The 18079-nt window shown below is 41.7% G+C and overlaps 1 non-coding gene across 1 annotated transcript; it reads left to right on the top strand.

Annotated features, from left to right (window-relative positions):
• The first annotated feature begins 17574 nt into the window (after positions 1 to 17574).
• Positions 17575 to 17646, top strand: TRNAE-UUC (transfer RNA glutamic acid (anticodon UUC)). The gene has a single exon. It is a non-coding gene; the product is annotated as a tRNA-Glu (tRNA).
• Positions 17647 to 18079: the final 433 nt, after the last annotated feature.

Below are 18079 nucleotides of genomic sequence, written 5' to 3'. Positions count from 1 at the left end.
AATCAGACCACGTGGATTTTAACTGCCCCCAACACATTTGCTGTGTGGTCTTGCACAAATGAACCTCGGTTTCTTCATCTGTAAGATGGGAATGATAATACAGTCCACTTCACAGGGCAGTCCTGAAGACTAGATGCTCTTAGCACAATGCTTGGCACATAATAGTTCAGTTCAGTTCAGTCGCTCAGTCGTGTCTGACTCTTTGCAACCCCATGGATCGCAGCCAGGCCTCCCTGTCTAGCACCAACTCCCAGAGTTCACTCAAACTCACGTCCATCAAGTCAGTGATGCCATCCAGCCATCTCATCCTCTGTCGTCCCCTTCTCCTCCTGCCCCCAGTCCCTCCCAGCATCAGAGTCTTTTCTAATGAGTCAACTATTCGCATGAGGTGGCCAAAGTATTGGAGTTTCAGCTTTAGCATCATTCCTTCCAAAGAACAGCCAGGACTGATGTCCTTTAGAATGGACTGGTTGGATCTCTTTGCAGTCCAAGGGACTCTCAAGAGTCTTCTCCAACACCACAGTTCAAAAGCCTCAATTCTTCAGCTCTCAGCTTTCTTCACAGTCCAATTCTCACATCCATACATGACCACTGGAAAAACCATGTCCTTGACTGGATGGACCTTTGTTGACAAAGTAACGTCTCTGCTTTTCAATATACTATCTAGGTTGGTCACAATTTTCCCTCCAAGGAGTAAGCGTCTTTTAATTTCATGGCTGCAATCACCATCTGCCATGATTTTGGAGCCCAAAAAAATAAAGTCTGACACTATTTCCACTGTTTCCCCATCTATTTCCCATGAAGTGATGGGACCAGATGCCATGATCTTTGTTTTCTGAATGTTGAGCTTTAAGCCAACTTTTTCACTCTCCTCTTTTACTTTCATCAAGAGGCTTTTTAGTTCCTCTTCACTTTCTGCCATAAGGGTGGTGTCATCTGCATATCTGAGGTTATTGATATTTCTCCCAGCAATCTTGATTCCAGTTTGTGCTTCTTCCAGCCCAGCGTTTCTCATGATGTACTCTGCATATAAGTTAAATAAGCAGGGTGACAATATACAGCACTTGGAAGGAAAGTTATGACCAACCTAGATAGCATTTAAAAAGCAGAGACATTACTTTGCCAACGAAGGTCTGTCTAGTCAAGGCTATGGTTTTTCCAGTGATCATGTATGGATGTGAGAGTTGGACTGTGAAGAGAGCTGAGCACTGAAGAATTGATGCTTTTGAACTGTGGTGTTGGAGAAGATTCTTGAGAGTCCCTTGGACTGCAAAGAGATCCAACCAGTCCATTCTAAATGAGATCAGTCCTGAGTGTTCCTTGGAAGAACTGATGCTGAAGCTGAAACTCCAATACTTTGGCTACCTCATGCGAAGAGTTGACTCATTAGAAAAGACTCTGATGCTGGGAGGGATTGGGAGCAGGAGGAGAAGGGGATGACAGAGGATGAGATGGCTGGATGGCATCACTGACTCGATGGACATGAGTTTGGGTAAACTCCGGGAGTTGGTACTGGACAGGGAGGCCTGGCATGCTGCGATTCATGGGGTCATGAAGAGTCAGACACGACTGAGCAACTGAACTGACTGACTGATCTGAAGGCCAAACCAGTTCACCCTCTCTTCCTTTCCTTCCATTTCTGCACAACCAGTATCTTAGACCATATACAAAAATTAACTCTAAATGGATTACGGATTTGAATTTAGGGCCTGAAACCATAAAATTCCTAGAAAGAAGCATAGGCAGCAATTTCATTGACACTAGTTTTTGTGGACATGCCTCCAAAGGCAAGAGAAACAAAAGAAAAAATAAACCAATGATACTACATCAAACTAACAAATTTCTGCAGAGCAAAGTATCATCAAAATGAAAATGCAGCTTACTGAATGAGATATTTTCAAATCAGATATTTAATAAGGGGTTAATATCCAAAATATATAAAGACTTCATACAACTCAACAATAACAAAAATTAAACAATATGATTGAAAAATGGGCAGAGGATCTAATAAACATTTTACTGATGAAGACACGCAGATGGCCAATAGGCACATTAAAAAATGCTTAACATCATTACTGATCAGGGAAATGCAAGTTAAAACCACAGTAAGATATCACCTCCCACCTCTCAGAATGACTACCATCAAAAAGACAAATAACAAATGTTTCAGAGGATGTAGAGAAAAGGGAACTCTTGCACACTGTTAGAGAACATGTAAAATGGTACAGACAGTTAACAAAACAGTGTGGAGATTCCTAAAAAATTTGGGCTTCTCTGGTGGCTCAGACGGAAAAGAATCTGCCTGCAATTCAGGCCCGGGTTCAATCCCTGGGTCAGGAAGATCCCCTAAGAATGGAAATACCACATGACCCAGCTATCCTACTTGTGGATATCTATCCGGAGAAAACAAAAACACTAATTCGGAAAAATACACGCACCCTTATGTCCATAGCAGCATTGTTTACAATAGCCAGGGTATGGAAGCAACGTAAGAGCCTACAGATGGATGAATGGATAATGAAGACCAGGTATATGTGTATGTGACTGTCTTTTTTGTGACCCACAAAAAAGAATGAAATTCTGCTATTTGCACAACTTGGATGGACCTTGAAAGCATTATGCTAAATGAAATAAGTCAGATGGAGAAAGACAAAAGACAAAATATGATTTTTGTCATACACAGAATCTAAAAAAAAAAGTGAAAATAATAGTGAACAAATAAAATAAAACAAGAATGAATTCATAGATACAGAGGACAGTTTAGGGGGTACCAGAAGGGAAGAATGTTAGAGATCAGCTCTATGATGGTGGTAACTAAACTTGCAGTAATGATCACTTTGCAGTGTATACACACATTGAACTAGAATGCTATACATATAAATGATGATTTTTACACATCAAATATTGGGCATTATCTTTCCCTTTTTAATGATTTCTATTGGACATTTATATTAATGTTCACTTAATCTAATGTTTTCTATTATTAGAAGTCCAGATGAGGCATAGATCATTTTTACATGTTACTGAAATATATAATCTCATCACAATATACTGGTTGATAATAGTGCATACATGAGTGCTCTGTTGCTCAGTCATGTCTAACTCTGCGACCCCATGGACTATAGACCACCAGGCTCCTCTGTCCATGGGATTTCCCAGGCAAGAATACTGGAGTGGGTGGTCATTTCCTTCTATGGGGGATTTTCCCAACCCAAGGATCAAACACAGGTCTCCTGCATTGCAAGCAGATTCTTTACCATCTGAGCCACCAGGGAAGCCCCGGTTGATAATAATAATATACCTTTATTCTTAACAGCACAGCACATTCTTAACTCTCCTGTGTTATAGAAAATCTCTGCTGATTCATGTTGGTGTGTGGCAGGAGCCGACACAATATGGAGTAATTGTCCTCCAATTAAAAATAAATAAATTTTTAGAAATGAGAAAAAAATAAAATCTCTTAGATGTTCAGTATTACCCAAAAATGGAAAAATTATTCATTGAATATATAATTACTGTCTCTCATTTTTTACAAACATAAATAAGTATATGAAAAATACAAAAGAACCCTCATGCTATAAACCACATCAAAAAATATTTTAATTAAAAAGTAAAAGGTGCTATGAGAAAAATTGGTAAGGGTATGGGACGAGCAGAACAGAAGAGGAAAGAGCAAAAGTACAATTTCTGGTGAACCTCAGCCTGATACTGCAGGGAACTTCAGGGTATTACTACCCTTAGATCACATCCTTAAAACTCAACATTCAAAGAATTAAGATGATGGAATCTGGTCCCATCACTTCATGGCAGATAGAAGGGAGAAAAGTGGAAACAGTGACAGATTTTATTTTCTTGGGCTCCAAAATCACTACAGATGGTGACTGCAGCCATGAAATTAAAATATGTTTGCTCCTTGGAAGGAAAGCTATGACAAACATAGACAGCATATTAAAAAGCAAAGACACTACTTAAGCTATGATTTTTTTAATAGTCATGTATGGATGTGAGAGTTGGACCATAACAAAGGCTGAGTGCCGAAAAATTGATGCTTTCTAACTGTGGTGCTGGAGAAGACTCTTGAGAGTCCTTTGAACTGCAAGGAGATCAAACCAGTCAATCCTGAAGGAAATCAACCCTGAATATTCATTGGAAGGACTGATTCTGACAATGAAACTCCAATATTTTGGCCACCTGATGCAAAGAGCCAACTCACTGGAAAAGACTGTATTGCTGGGGAAGACTGAGAGCAGAAGAAGGAGGCGACAGAGGATGAGAGGATGAGATGGTAACATAGTGTCACTAACTTCAAGGTCCGTCTAGTAAAGGCTATGGTTTTTCCAGTGGTCATGTATGGATGTGAGAGTTGGACTATAAAGAAAGCTGAGTGCCGAAGAATTGATGCTTTTGAACTGTGGTGTTGGAGAAGACTCTTAAGAGTCCCTTGGACTGCAAGGAAATCCAACCAGTCCATCCTAAAGGAGATCAGTCCTGGGTGTTCATTGGAAGGACTGATGTTGAGGCTGAAACTCCAATACTTTGGCCACCTGATGCGAAGAGCTAACTCATTGGAAAAGACCCTGATGCTGGGAAAGATTGAGGGCAGGAGGAGAAGGGGACGACTGAGGATGAGATGGTTGGATGGCATCATCGACTCGATGGACATGGGTTTGGGTGTACTCCGGGAGTTGGTGCTGAACAGGGAGGCCTGGCGTGCTGCGGTTCATGGGGTCGCAAAGAGTCAGACATGACTGAGCGACTGAACTGAACTGAACTTTCAGTGGTCATAAGTTTGAGGAAATTTTGGGAGATAGTGAAGGACAGGGAAGCCTTGTGTGTGCAGTCCATGGGATCGCAAAAAGTTGGACATGAGTGAATGACTGAACAGCACCAACAAAGACCACATCCAGCTTTAAGTATAGGATCTGGGCTTTTGTACATGCACACCATTCAGTCACTAGCTATGGGCCTTAGTAAGGGGCAGGGGACATAACTCCCAGGCACCTCTGGCTGTGGTATAGAACCCCATGCCCACCCACACAGGCTTCTGTACCCCAGGCAATCCTCTGAAAAAGGTTGAAGAAGTGAGCAGTCAGCAACAAAGCACACTGGTCCTTTCACACTGGTGAAAAGGATCCCTCAGAATCTGGGGATAATGCTGAACTCTACACCTGTGCCCTGTGATTTTGGAAAACAGTGAAGATTAAGAAACCATGCCTGCACTGCTCCCCATCCCCAGAAGGAGAGGGTGAGATGAATTGAGAGAGTAGCATAGCCATATATACACTACTATGTGTGGAATAGATAGCCAGTAGGAACTGCTGTATAGCACAGGGAGCCCAGCCCAGCTCTCTGTGAAGACCTAGAGGGCTGGAATGGGGGGAAGTGGGAGGGAGATTCGAGAGGGAGGGGATAAATATACTTGACTGATTGGCTTTGATGTATAGGAGAAAACAAAGCAACATCATAAAGCAATTATCCTCCAATTAAAAATTTACAAAAATAAAAAATCAAATTAAATGCACAATCTCTCTAAAACAGCAATTTCACTTAACAACTAAGTTTATAGAAGTATTTCTACATGGATACAGATGTAAACGGGTTTCCCAAGTGGTATTCAGGAAATTCAGGAAATGCAGGTTCAATATCTGGGATGGGAAGATCCCCTGGGGGAGGAAATGGCAACCCACTCCAGTGTTCTTGCCTGGAGAATCTCATGGATGGAGGAGCCTGGTGGGCTGCAGTCCATGGAGTTGCAAAGAGTCAGACATTACTGAGCACGCATGCACTACACAAGTATAAACATTGCTTATAATCACATAGTATTGAGAGCTCATCAATAGGATGATGAAGTAGAGTATTAATTATCCATTTTAAAAAAGAAAGAAAGAAATCCCCCCACCCTTTTGTGTCCCAGGAAACAGAGTACCGCAAAGAAAGCACTTGTCCCCACGTGACTTAGGTAAGTGTCACCAACGTCCCCTTGTTTTACCTTTGACGAGGCAGACACAAGCCTTTCACATTCCTATTCTTTGCCTCATAAATGATTAGTCGAATAATGTTTTCTCCTTACTTGCAAATTCAGATTTGTTTTGTATTGGACAGGGCACAACAGTGCCCATGACTGAAGCCTTACAGAAAGTGGTAGGACAGAGCTCAGGCCTCCACTCCCAGATTCATCACCTCCCCAGGGATGAAATTCTCTCTGGGCTCACCCTCAGGCCTTTATTTATGGCATCTCTCCCTTCCCAGGCTCTACTCCTCCCTCAAAATCCTGTCCATCCTCCCAAGCTTACCTCGTCCTTATGTCTTCCCTAGTACAATTGAACTCAATAGAAGCCTGTCCTTATTGAATAAACATCACTCCATTGATTCACTTGGACATGAAATGGGCTCTAGGCTGAGTCTGAGATCCCAGGGGCAGCTTCATGGGCATCCACAGGGTGATCAATACCAGATCATCTCATAAAGACATACAGTCAGTTCAGGTATAAGGGGTTGCTCTTAAGGCAGAAATTTAATTCTTTCACAAGAGCAGCTAGGGACTCATCTCTGCCAAAGTGAACCAGCAAAGGACTCTGCCTTTTTTGCTCTGAGAAGAGCCACTTACAGGGCTCTCTTGGTTATGCAAATCAGGTAGGAGGAGACATTACACCCAGGGAAAAGGTCTAATGAGGACTCTCCTCACCTGACACAGCACACTTCTCACAATGAAACTAGGGGTGCAGGAATGTCTTAGAAGAAGTGAGTTTAATCTTTTAAGGAGTCAAGAATATCCCGGGAAGGAAGGGCTTGAAATCCCACACCTGAGCCCAAGCATGAAGTGCAACATTATTAGAACATCTTTAAGTTGACTGGATGGCCTGCTCATTTTCAGATCAAATGAACAATAAGGGTTCCAACAGAAGATCAGCCAGTGGGAAGAAGGAACCTGGACTGGTGGCCCATGCTCGCCACCAGGCTGGCGGTTTTGCAGTTACTTAGACATGTAACCAAGGCTGTAACTCCTCTGAGCCCAGCCACTCTCACCAAGCTTCGGAACCAGTGAAAGAACATGTGACTGTGAAATAGGATATCCAATGACTTTCTCAGCTCCATGTGTCTGCCTCAGTTCTCAGAGCTTCTGAGTGAGGAAAACAAAACTGGATGCTGCTTCGTTTCTGCCCTCTAAATTTTGCCTGAAGCTGTACTTTGTGATCCACCTTAACAGGAAACAGAATCCTGGAAAATGCAACTTAACTTAGCCAAGTTGACACATCATAAAACCAACCCAGTGAGACATAGCCAAACACCCTGATCAAACCATACCTAAAGGATGAATCTCTGAACTAGTTGACTATAGCCAATACATTTCCTGTGTCATTTAGTGTAAACTGGTTCTTTTTAAACTTGTAAACCAAAAGTATCATAACTGTCACAGCCAGGGAATAACATCAGGGTCCAGCACTGGCCAGGAAGAAGAATGAGGAGTCTAAATATCCTAGAGAAGGAAAAAGAGCACAGAATAAGAGAGACGACGTTAGGTCTTAACCGTACTAAGTTAAGCTAAGGAATCTTATCCTGGGGAAACTTAAAGGTAACTTGTAGTCTGACATTTCATTGGAAGGACTGATGCTGCAGTTGAAGCTCTAATACTTTGGCTACCTGATGAGAAGAGCTGACTCATCGGAAAAGATCCTGATGCTGGGAAAGACTGAAGGCAGGAGCAGAAGGAGACAACAGAAGATGAGACGGTAGGATGGTATCACCAACTCAATGGACATGAGTTTGAGCAAACTCCAGGAGATGGTGAAGGACAGGGAAGCCTGGCATGCCGCAGTCCATGGGGTCGCAAACAGTCAGACACAATTGAACAACAACAGGAAAGTCTGACACTAAGTGTTTCGGTCTGAAGAGCTCACCCCAAACTCTGGAGAAAGGAAAAAATATTCTGCAACCCGCTCCTGGGGCAATGAGCCTGTCTCCCCTCATGTCACTTCTTGTAACTCCATCCTCAGTGGTTGTTAAACTAGTTCATCAGGGTTTAATTTTCCAGTTTAGGCTCTGTCACTCTCATCACTGAATAGGACTCAGTGGCTTCTGCTGACTCTCATAAAGAATAGTTCCCTCCTAGAAGAAAACATAGGCAAAATATTCTCTGACATAAATCATAGCGATGTTTTCTTCGGTCAGTCTCCCAAAGCAAAGGAAACAAAAGCAAAGATAAACAAACGGGACCTAATCAAACTTGTAAACTTTTGCACAGCAAAGGAAATCATAAACAAAACAAAAAGTCAACCTACAGAATGGGAGAAAATATTCACAGTGTGACTGTTAAGGGCTAAATTTCCAAAATATACAAATAGTTCATACAGTTCATTATCAAAAACAAACAACTCAATCAAAAATTGAGCTGAAGACTTAAATAGACATTTCTCCAAAAGAAGACGTATATAGATAGATGGTCAGAAGGCAGCTGAAAAGATGCTCAACATTGCTATTTATTAGAGAAATGGAAATTAAAACTGCAATGAGGTATCACTTCACTCCAGTCAGAATAGCCATCATCAAAAAGTCTACAAATAATAAATGCTGGAGACAGTGTGTGAAACTATACTAGCTACACTGCTGGTGGGAATGTAAATTGGTACAATCACTATGGAGAAGAGTATGGAGGTTCCTCAGGAAGTTAAAAGTAGAACTACTATATGAGCCAGCGATTCCACTCCTGAGAATATATCCAAAAAGATTCAAATTACAATTTGAAAAGATACATGCACCTCAATTTTCATAGCAGCATGTTTTATAATAGCCAAGACATGGAAGCAACCTAAGTGTCTATCAACAGATAAATGGATAAATAAGATGCAATATATTTATATATATACATATATATTATATCTTCTTTATGTATATATACACATCTTCTTTATATATATATACATATATATCTTCTTTATAAATATACATATATATAATGGAATATTTCAGTTCAGTTCAGTCGCTCAGTCATATCCAACTCTTTGCGACCCCATGAATCACAGCATGCCAGGCCTCCCTGTCCATCACCAACTTCCGGAGTTCACTCAAACTCATGTCCATTGAGTCAGTGATGCCATCCAGCCATCTCATCCTCTGTCGTCCCCTTCTCCTCCTGTCCCCAATCCCTCCCAGCATCACAGTCTTTTCCAATGAGTCAACTCTTCGCATGAGGTGGCCAAAGTACTGGACTTTCAGCTTTAGCATCATTCCTTCCAAAGAACACCCAGGACTGATCTCCTTCAGAGTGGACTGGGTGGATCTCCTTGCAGTCCAAGGGACTCTCAAGAGTCTTCTTCAACATCACAGTTCAAAAGCATCAATTCTTCGGTGCTCAGCTTTCTTCACAGTCCAACTCTCACATTCATACATGACCACAGGAAAAACCATAGCCTTGACTAGACAGACCTTTGTTGGCAAAGTAATGTCTCTGCTTTTGAATATGCTATCTAGGTTGGTCATAACTTTCCTTCCAAGGAGCAAACATCTTTTAATTTCATGGCTGCAATCACCATCTGCAGTGATTTTGAAGCCCAAAAAAATAAAGTCTGACACTGTTTCCACTGTTTCCCCATCTATTTGCCATGAAGTGATGGGACCAGATTCCATGATCTTCGTTTTCAGAATGTTGAGCTTTAAGCCAACTTTTTCACTCTCCTCTTTCACTTTCATCAAGAGGCTTTTTAGTTCCTCTTCACTGTCTGCCATTACCCAGCCATAAAAAAGAAAGGAATAATGCCATTTGCAGCAACATGGATGGGCCTAGAGATTATCATATTAAGTGAAGTAAATCAGACAGAGGAAAAAAAACATAATATAACATCACTTACTTGTGGAATCTTAAAAAGTGATACAAATGAACTTATTTACAAACAGAAACAGTCTCACAGACATAGAAAACCAATTTATGGTTACCAAAAGGGAAGGTGAGGGAGAGATCAATAAGAAGTTTGGGATTAAGAGATACACACCACTCTATATACAATAAACAAGGACCTATATGTAGCACAGGGAACAACAACTAAAAAATAATAGGCCTTAATACTTACAAACATCAAGGAATAATGATTAAAAGAACAGTTTTTGAAGGAAGTTGAATCTATATTCAATTTGTGTCTGTACCATCTACTGAATATAATATATTGAGCCAAGTTATTTAATCCATCTAAGCCTCAATTTCCTCATCTGTAAAGTACAATAATAACACCAATCCCACAGAGTTACCAAGAGGATTTAAAAAGATAAAGCACAAAGACTTACATAGTGCCGGCACTTAATAAATTGTCCCTCAATAAATTGCTATTATGACTATTCTTTCCACTGCTATTTTAAATGCTCGATTATTACTACTATAGAGGAAATATGACTTCATTAAAAATGATTAGGAAAATATAAGAAAGCGGGAACTCTAAGTTGTATTAAAAAGCATGATGTCAATCTACGTATTAATCTTTTGGAAAGATCTCTAAGACATTGAATAAGGGGGAAAAACAGTTGCAGAGTAGCATAAGTTTATGTTTGTGTAAAACTGATATATGACACAATATACACTCATATTTAGCGATAATCTTTCTAAGTGCATAGAATATGACTTGAGTAACACACAAGAGCCTGGTACCAGCAGTTGCCTCTGACAAGACTGATGAAGACAGGGCAGGACAGATCAAGGATGCAAAGGGACATTCACTCTTACAAAGGTTGAATTTTTTTACCATGAGAGTGTACCCTGAATATTTATATCACAGTTACAGGTTTTATAAATGTCAATATTTAGTATTCTTTATTCTCTATACTGGCTTCCCTGATGGCTAAGTGGTAAAGAATCTGCCTGCCGATGCAGGAGACACAGGTTCAATCCCTGAATCAGCAAGATCCCCTCAAGAAAGAAATGGCAACACTCTCTGGTATTCTTGCCTGGGAAATCCCATGGATGGAGGATCCTGGCAGGCTACAGTCCTTGGGGTTGCAAAGAGTTGAACATGACTTAGCGACTAGAACAACAACAACTCTCTATTATACATCAGTAGTTCTCCACGTGGTGGTGGTTTAGTCCATTTCTTTGCAACCCTGTGGCTGTGGCCCACCAGGTTCCTCTGTCCATGGGATTATCCAAGCATGAATACTGGAGTGAATTGCCATTTCCTTCTCCAGGGGATCTTCCCAACCCACGGATCAAACCCACATCTCTCGAGCCTCCTGCATTGGCAGGCAGATTCTTTATCACTGAGCCACTGGGAAGCCTATTTCTCCAAGTGTGGCCCTCAAACCATCAGCCTCATCACCCTGTGAGAACATGTTAGAAATGCAGATTCCCAGGCTCTGACATGAACCTAGGGAACCAGAAACTCTGGGATGGGGCACAGCTGTCTGTTTTAATCAGCCCTCCAAGTGATGCTGATTCAATGAAAGTCTAAGAATACTATTTAAATGATCTTGTTTTGCTAATGAGCCTGCTTTGTTTTTAGTAAGAAAGTCTATGCTTACTGATTCAACACCCAGCTACGCTGGAGCAACTACTCCATTGCCTTGAAATTTTACACACCTTCCAGCTCTCAGAATCCCTGAGAATCAGAAAACTGGTTTGAATTCAAGCTCAGCCACTCCCTAGGAACACTTCCCAGAAGCAGTGCTTTGTATCCATCACACTATTTCCTCTCCCTCTGAACACAGAAAGATTACATTTCCCAGACTCCCACGTGTTTAGGATAGGGGCATGTTACAGAGTTATTACCAATGGAAATATGAGCTGAAATGTCACTTCCTGTCCAAAGCTGTTTTTGGTGTTTTGTTTTGTTTTGTTTTAATTTGGCTGCTCCAGATCTACATTGCAGCTTGTGAGATCTTTATTTGTGGCCTGCAGGATTTAGTTCTCCAACCAGGGATGGAACCCAGGTCCTCTGCATTGGAGTCTTAACCACTGGACCACCAGGGAAGCCCCATCAAGGCTGTTTTTAAGTCACAAGTGGGACTTCTCCACTCTCTCTCTCTGTCTGGTCTACATGACTGGACATAAGAACATTGAGGGGACAGAGCTACAAGATAGGAACATCCAGGGTCCCTAAGTCACCTTTCAAGTAGAACCATCAAGAAGAACTATCTGAACCACATGAGCAAGCGGTAAAGCTTTCACTTTGTAAGATCACTGAGATTGAGGATTTTGTTACCACGCACACCTTACCCTATACCAACTAATATATCACCTGCATGGCTTTGAAGAAACCAGGGAACCTCTCTCAGACAGTTTCTTCAGCCTCATTCCTCAACTGAGCACCTACCTCATAGAGTTGTTATGAGGTTTAAATAGGATGATCCACACAAAATGCTGAATACAACGCCAGACATATTAAATGTTCGATAAAGTGAAAGTGAAGTCACTTAGTCGTGTCCAACTCTTTGCGACCCGTGGACTGTAGCCTACCAGGCTCCTCCGTCCATGGAATTCTCCAGGCAAGAGTACTGGAGTGGGTTGCCACTTCCTTCTCCAGGGGATCTTCCAGACCCAGGGATCGAACCCGGGTCTCCCTCACTGGAGGCAAACACTTTAACCTCTGAGCCACCAGGGAAGCCAAAGTGAAGCTGCTTCTATTTTTATTATCAAACACATTAACTATAGTCCCACTATCTTAACATAACCACCACCCATATTGTTCCTTAGCAGATTTTTACATAAACATTAAAAATATCATTTACAGGACTTCCCTGGTGGTCCAGTGGTTAAAGAATCCACCTGCCAGCACAGGGGACAGGGGTTTGACCCCTGGCCCAGGAAGATCCCACATGCCGAGGGACAGCTAAGCCTGTGTTCTGAAACTACTGAGCCCACATGTCACAACTACTGAGCCCGTGACCCGCAACTACAGAAGCCTGTGTGCTCTAGAAACCATGCTCCACAGCAGGGAAAGGAAATGTAATGAGAAACCCAGGCACCGCAAGGAAGACTAGCCCCACTTGCCGCAACTGGAGAAGGCCTGTGCACAGCAGCAAAGACCCAATGCAACCAAAACAGAAAATCATTCACACTCTTCCATATACTGCTTTACATCCCACCTGGGATTTGATAGTAAGCATTTTTCATGTTACTCTACAGTCTTCCTGACCATGGTTACCATTTATCCCAAGCATTCTATGGGGAAGCTATAGAATTGAAGACCATTTCATGCTTCTGGGCGTAGGACTCCCCAAAACTATTTCTTAATCCATTGATTTGCCTAATAACAGTCTTCAAGCTCTCCCTCCACAATAAGAAATTTGGGCCTTTCCAAAAGTTACCCAGGCCCCTCTGGCTGTAAGCAAATCAGGTGCCATTTCATCAGTCAATTTAAATCTAATGCCAGGTTCTTTTAACAGCTAAATGCTTCTCTAGGAACTGCCCTGTCTTTCATGAAGCCAGCATGGCATGTTTCCAGAAGGTAAAACGTGCTCTAACTGCTTTGCTTGCAGTATAACTTGGCTTCTGTCAAACTCCGGTTATTCTTCCATGTTAATAAATGCTGCATGGCAAGGTGGAAACCAAAGGTCACATGTATATGTAAGTATGTATATTTATATGCAAGTGCTAAACATGCATGGAACACATGTATTCCTTCATTCACTTATTCATTTAATAAATGTGCTGGAAATTTTACTGTATCCAAAGTTGGAAATATACAAATATTTCATTCTCCCTGAAAAGGATGGGGAGATAGGGACCAAGGACATCTCATGAATCTCACAATAAAGGCCAATATTCTTACCATGTTTTCTAAGGCTCTACATGCTCTGCCCCCTGTTGACTCCTCTCAACTTTAGCTGTGACCAAGTGATTATTAATTTTATATTGTCAACTTGACTGGACTAAGAGGTGCGCAGATAGTTGGTAAAACATTTTTCTGGGTGTGTCTGTGACGATGTCTCATAAAAAGAATTAGCGTTTGAATCAGTTGGTTGAGTAAAGAAGACACCCTCACCAAGGCAAGTAAAGTACTATTATCCCCACTGGCATATTTTATGAGAGCAAAAGATTTAGACGTTATGATAGCAAGAATAATTCCCACTTACCTCCCAGAAATGCCCGTGTCCTGATCCTCCGGACCTGTGAATGCGTGAAGGGTACATGTCAAGGGTTGCTCATCAGCTAATTTCAAGATAAAGAGATTATTCCGGATTATCCAGATGGGCTCACTATAAACACAAGGGTCCTTAAATGGGGGAAAGGCTGAAAGGTCAGCACCAAAGAGATGACACCATAAGAAATACAGACCAGCCATTCATTGCTGATTTTGAAGATGGAAGGGGGCTCTGAGTCAAAGAATGTGGACAGTTTCAAGAAGCTGGAAAAGCCCAGAAGTGGATTCTCCTTTAGAGCTTCTAGAAAGAATTCCACCTTGTCAACACTTTGCTTTTGGCCCTGTAAGACCCGTTTCAGACTCTGCCTTCTAGAATTATAAGGTAATAAGTCTGTATTGTTTTCAGCAACTAAATGTGTGGCCATTTGTTAACAGCAATAATGGGAAACTAATACAGATTTTGATACCCAGAAGTTGGATCTATAATAAATAGCTTAAAATGTAGAACTCTGTATCCAGGAGATACTCAAATCCAGGAAGTCAAATCGGGGAGTTTGAATACAAGGAGGTGTAGAAGCTGCGGGAAAGAAAGGAAGTACAGACCCCAGCATGGGAGAATAGAAGATAGCAATTAGAGCTGCTCTGGGGCAAGTTACACTCACCCCTGCTAGTTATCCAGGAGGAAGCTTCCCACGATTTAAAATCCTCAAAATAGCCTCCCTACTGAGCCCAGAAAGATAACACTCTCTGATTTCAGGGTTTACTACTTCTGTACAAAGCAAGACAATTCTGACTCTGTCTACCCACTAAACCGTGTGCAGGAGGCATCCGTGTAGACTTCCTCAGTGACTGGAAGAAAAGGGTTAACCTCCTCTCTGGCTAATGCGACTGTCCTCCTATCTCTTCATGGGGCAAAAATCAATGAAGCCTGTTCTCATCCAAGAAAAAATAAATCTTAATCACCTTTGTAAAGAAGGAGAAGATAAACAGGCAGTGTTCTAAAAATGAACTCCTCTATTTAACAACTGTTAAGTGCTATTTCTTGAACGATACCAAAGATGACATCACATTCAGGTTATAGGGTGGGCATCATCAGCTGCTGATTAGGGAGTAATCGAAAAGGGGGAGAAAGGTAAATGAAGATGTATAAATAGATTCAAAAGAATTTGTGCAGAGGGCTCTCTGAATGTGTAAAGCATATGGAAATGAGCAAGCCAGCAACACATTTCTAACACTGATGGCTGATAACAAAGAAGATATTCGGGTACCCCTATGTTTCTCTTGGAGCTTCCAGCATCATGTCTTAAGCTAGGTGGACTGTTAAGGACCCATGAGGCCATATGAAACCATAAAAACCACCAGCCCACATGCCTTCTGTTTTCTGCCCCTCTCATATCTCCCAGCCTTTCCCTAAAGCCTTTACAGTTCAACTTCCATCTTCCCTCCCTTCTGCTACTGAAGATGCCTGCCCAAGAGCGCTCAACGGCTCCATTTTCCATGTTGTTGGAATTATTTATTCCTTCATGACCTGTTAAGAGGACATGAAATCCTATTGACTTTGGGCTTGACCATGTGACATGCTTTGGCTGGTGGCAAGTGAACAGATGTGACATATGCTAGGTCCATGTAGAAGTTAAGAGGCATTCCAAGTTTCTACCCATCTCTTAATCTTCCCTTCTGTCATGAGCATACTATGTCCTAGATTTGGATGAGTCTTTGACTCTTTCAACCTGTATTCCAATCTCATTAATGGTAAGAGTAAGTAACATAAGAGAGTAGTGAATTTGTGTTGTGAAAGGGACTGACGCTTAGGTACTGTTTGTTATCCCATCTATCAAAATCCAACTATTAATGACTTCTTTAATGACTTCAGCCCACTTTAATGACTTCTTCTCAATTTTTATTCTGCTCAGTTTCTGCAAGACCATTTCCCAAAGTATGTCTTTGGAGTCATAGTCATGAGAGAGGTTTAACTGGAATAAACTGAAATTTTGCACAACCACTCTTGGAGATTCACATGCCCATTAGCCTATTAAAGGTTCTGAGAAGTCCTATAGAAAATGGCAGGGGTTAAAGTATGCACTCTGGAATTGCCTGGATTTGGATCCTGGGTCTACTACAGTTTACTGAGTGAGTGGCATTGGCAGGTCACTTCATCTATTTGAGCCTCCATGTCCTCACTTAAAAAGTGAAGACAATGAGAGGACCTTCACAAGGTTATTATGAGGATTAAAGGAAATAATAAAGTACTAATGGACTGCTGTCCAGGTCAGAGAATAACCCACCCTTCCCCAAACTCTTACAAATGGCATATATTTTCAAGTATTAAAAGATAGAGGTATATAAGATTGACGTGTTATTTACAAAGCAGAAATGGAGAGACACAGATGTAGAGAACAAACCTATGAATATCTAAGGGAAAGAGGGGATGGGATGAATTGGGAAATTGGGACTGACATATATATAGTATTGAAACTATGTATAAAGCAGGTAACTAATGAGAACCTGCTGTACAGCACAGGGAACTTCTACTCAGTGCTCCGTGGTGACCTAAATGGGAAGGAAATCCAAAACAGAGGGGATGTATGTATAGCTGATTCATTTTGCTGTACTTACTAAATATTTCTCTTAAGTACCACTTTAGCATTTCCTGAAGTCTGTGGCTCAGAGGTTAAAGTGTCTGTCTGGAATGAGGGCGACCTGGGTTTGATCCCTGGGTGGGGAAGATCCCCTGGAGAAGGAAATGGCAACCCACTCCAGTACTCTTGCCTGGAGAATCCCATGGAGGGAGGAGCCTGGTAGGCTACAGTCCATGGGGTCACGAAGAGTCGGACACAACTAAGCGACTTCACTTTCAATACGGACATCACCTTTAAACCATGCTTTCCTAGATGTGCCTCAAATTTTATATTTGTCTATTCCTTAATTTTCTTCCCTGGTGGCTCAGACAGTAAAGAATCCACCTGCAATGTGGGAGAGGTCAGTTCAATCCCTGGTTGGAAAGATCCCCTGGAGGAGCATATGGCAACCCACTCCAGCATTCTTGCCTGGAGAATCCCCTTGGACAGAGGGGCCTGGCAGGCCACAGTCCATAGGGGTTGCAAAGAGTCGGACACAACTGAGCGACTTAGCACAGCACAACCCATTCCTTACTTTCAGCATCATTTGCCCCCAAAGACCTGAAAACTTTCAAAATTGTAGAGTCCTGGTTCCTTCTTATTTTATAGTCCTTCCTTTAGCTTATCTCTCTCTTCTCACATTTTACTAAAAGGAACAGTAAACCAGGTGGCTCCTTCAACACCCTGTCTGGACATTCCTCAACACTCAATTCAGCAGGTATGTTTCCTACACCTTACATTTCTATAGGCAACAACATTGCTAAACTCCATATGCCACTACATAACAAGGATCCCCTTTCTTTCAATTTCAAGTAACATTTCCTGGGTTTCATGGAAGCCCTTATTAGCATCCTCTGAATCCATCAGGCTTCTATTAACCATCTGCTCAAGGGAATTCCCTGGTGGTACAATGGTTAGGACCTGGCACTTTCACTGCCAGGGCCAAGGTTCAATCCCTGGTCGGGGAACTAAGTTCTTGTAAACCACATGGTATGCAAGGAAAAAAAGAAACAGTTTGTTTAATTCAAGGCACATTAGTTTTTCACTAACACTTTCCTCAAAGTCCTTCCATTTTCTGCCAAAAACAGTTTCCAAAGCCACTCCCATAGATGGGTTACAGCAGCATGTATTCCCAGGTACCAAAATTTGTACTTGTCATCTATTGCTGCATAACAAATCAGTCCCCAAACTCAGTGACTTAACACAGTACACCTGTATACTCTCACACAGTTTCTATGTGCCAGGAAATCAAAAGTAAGCAAGTAAGCGTGCTGATTCTGGCTCAGGGTCTCTTAGGAGGTCTCAGTCAAATGTTGAAGTTGATGAAATTATACAAAGGCATCACCAAGTCCAGAGGATCGCACAAAGCTTATTAAGGTCACCATTCTGGGTGTAGTTCAT

The sequence above is a fragment of the Bos mutus genome, chromosome 13 (assembly GCF_027580195.1).
Source record: "Bos mutus isolate GX-2022 chromosome 13, NWIPB_WYAK_1.1, whole genome shotgun sequence".
NCBI lineage: Eukaryota > Metazoa > Chordata > Mammalia > Artiodactyla > Bovidae > Bos > Bos mutus.
Note: the sequence above shows the minus strand (reverse complement) of the source record. Positions and strands in the feature narration are given on the sequence as shown.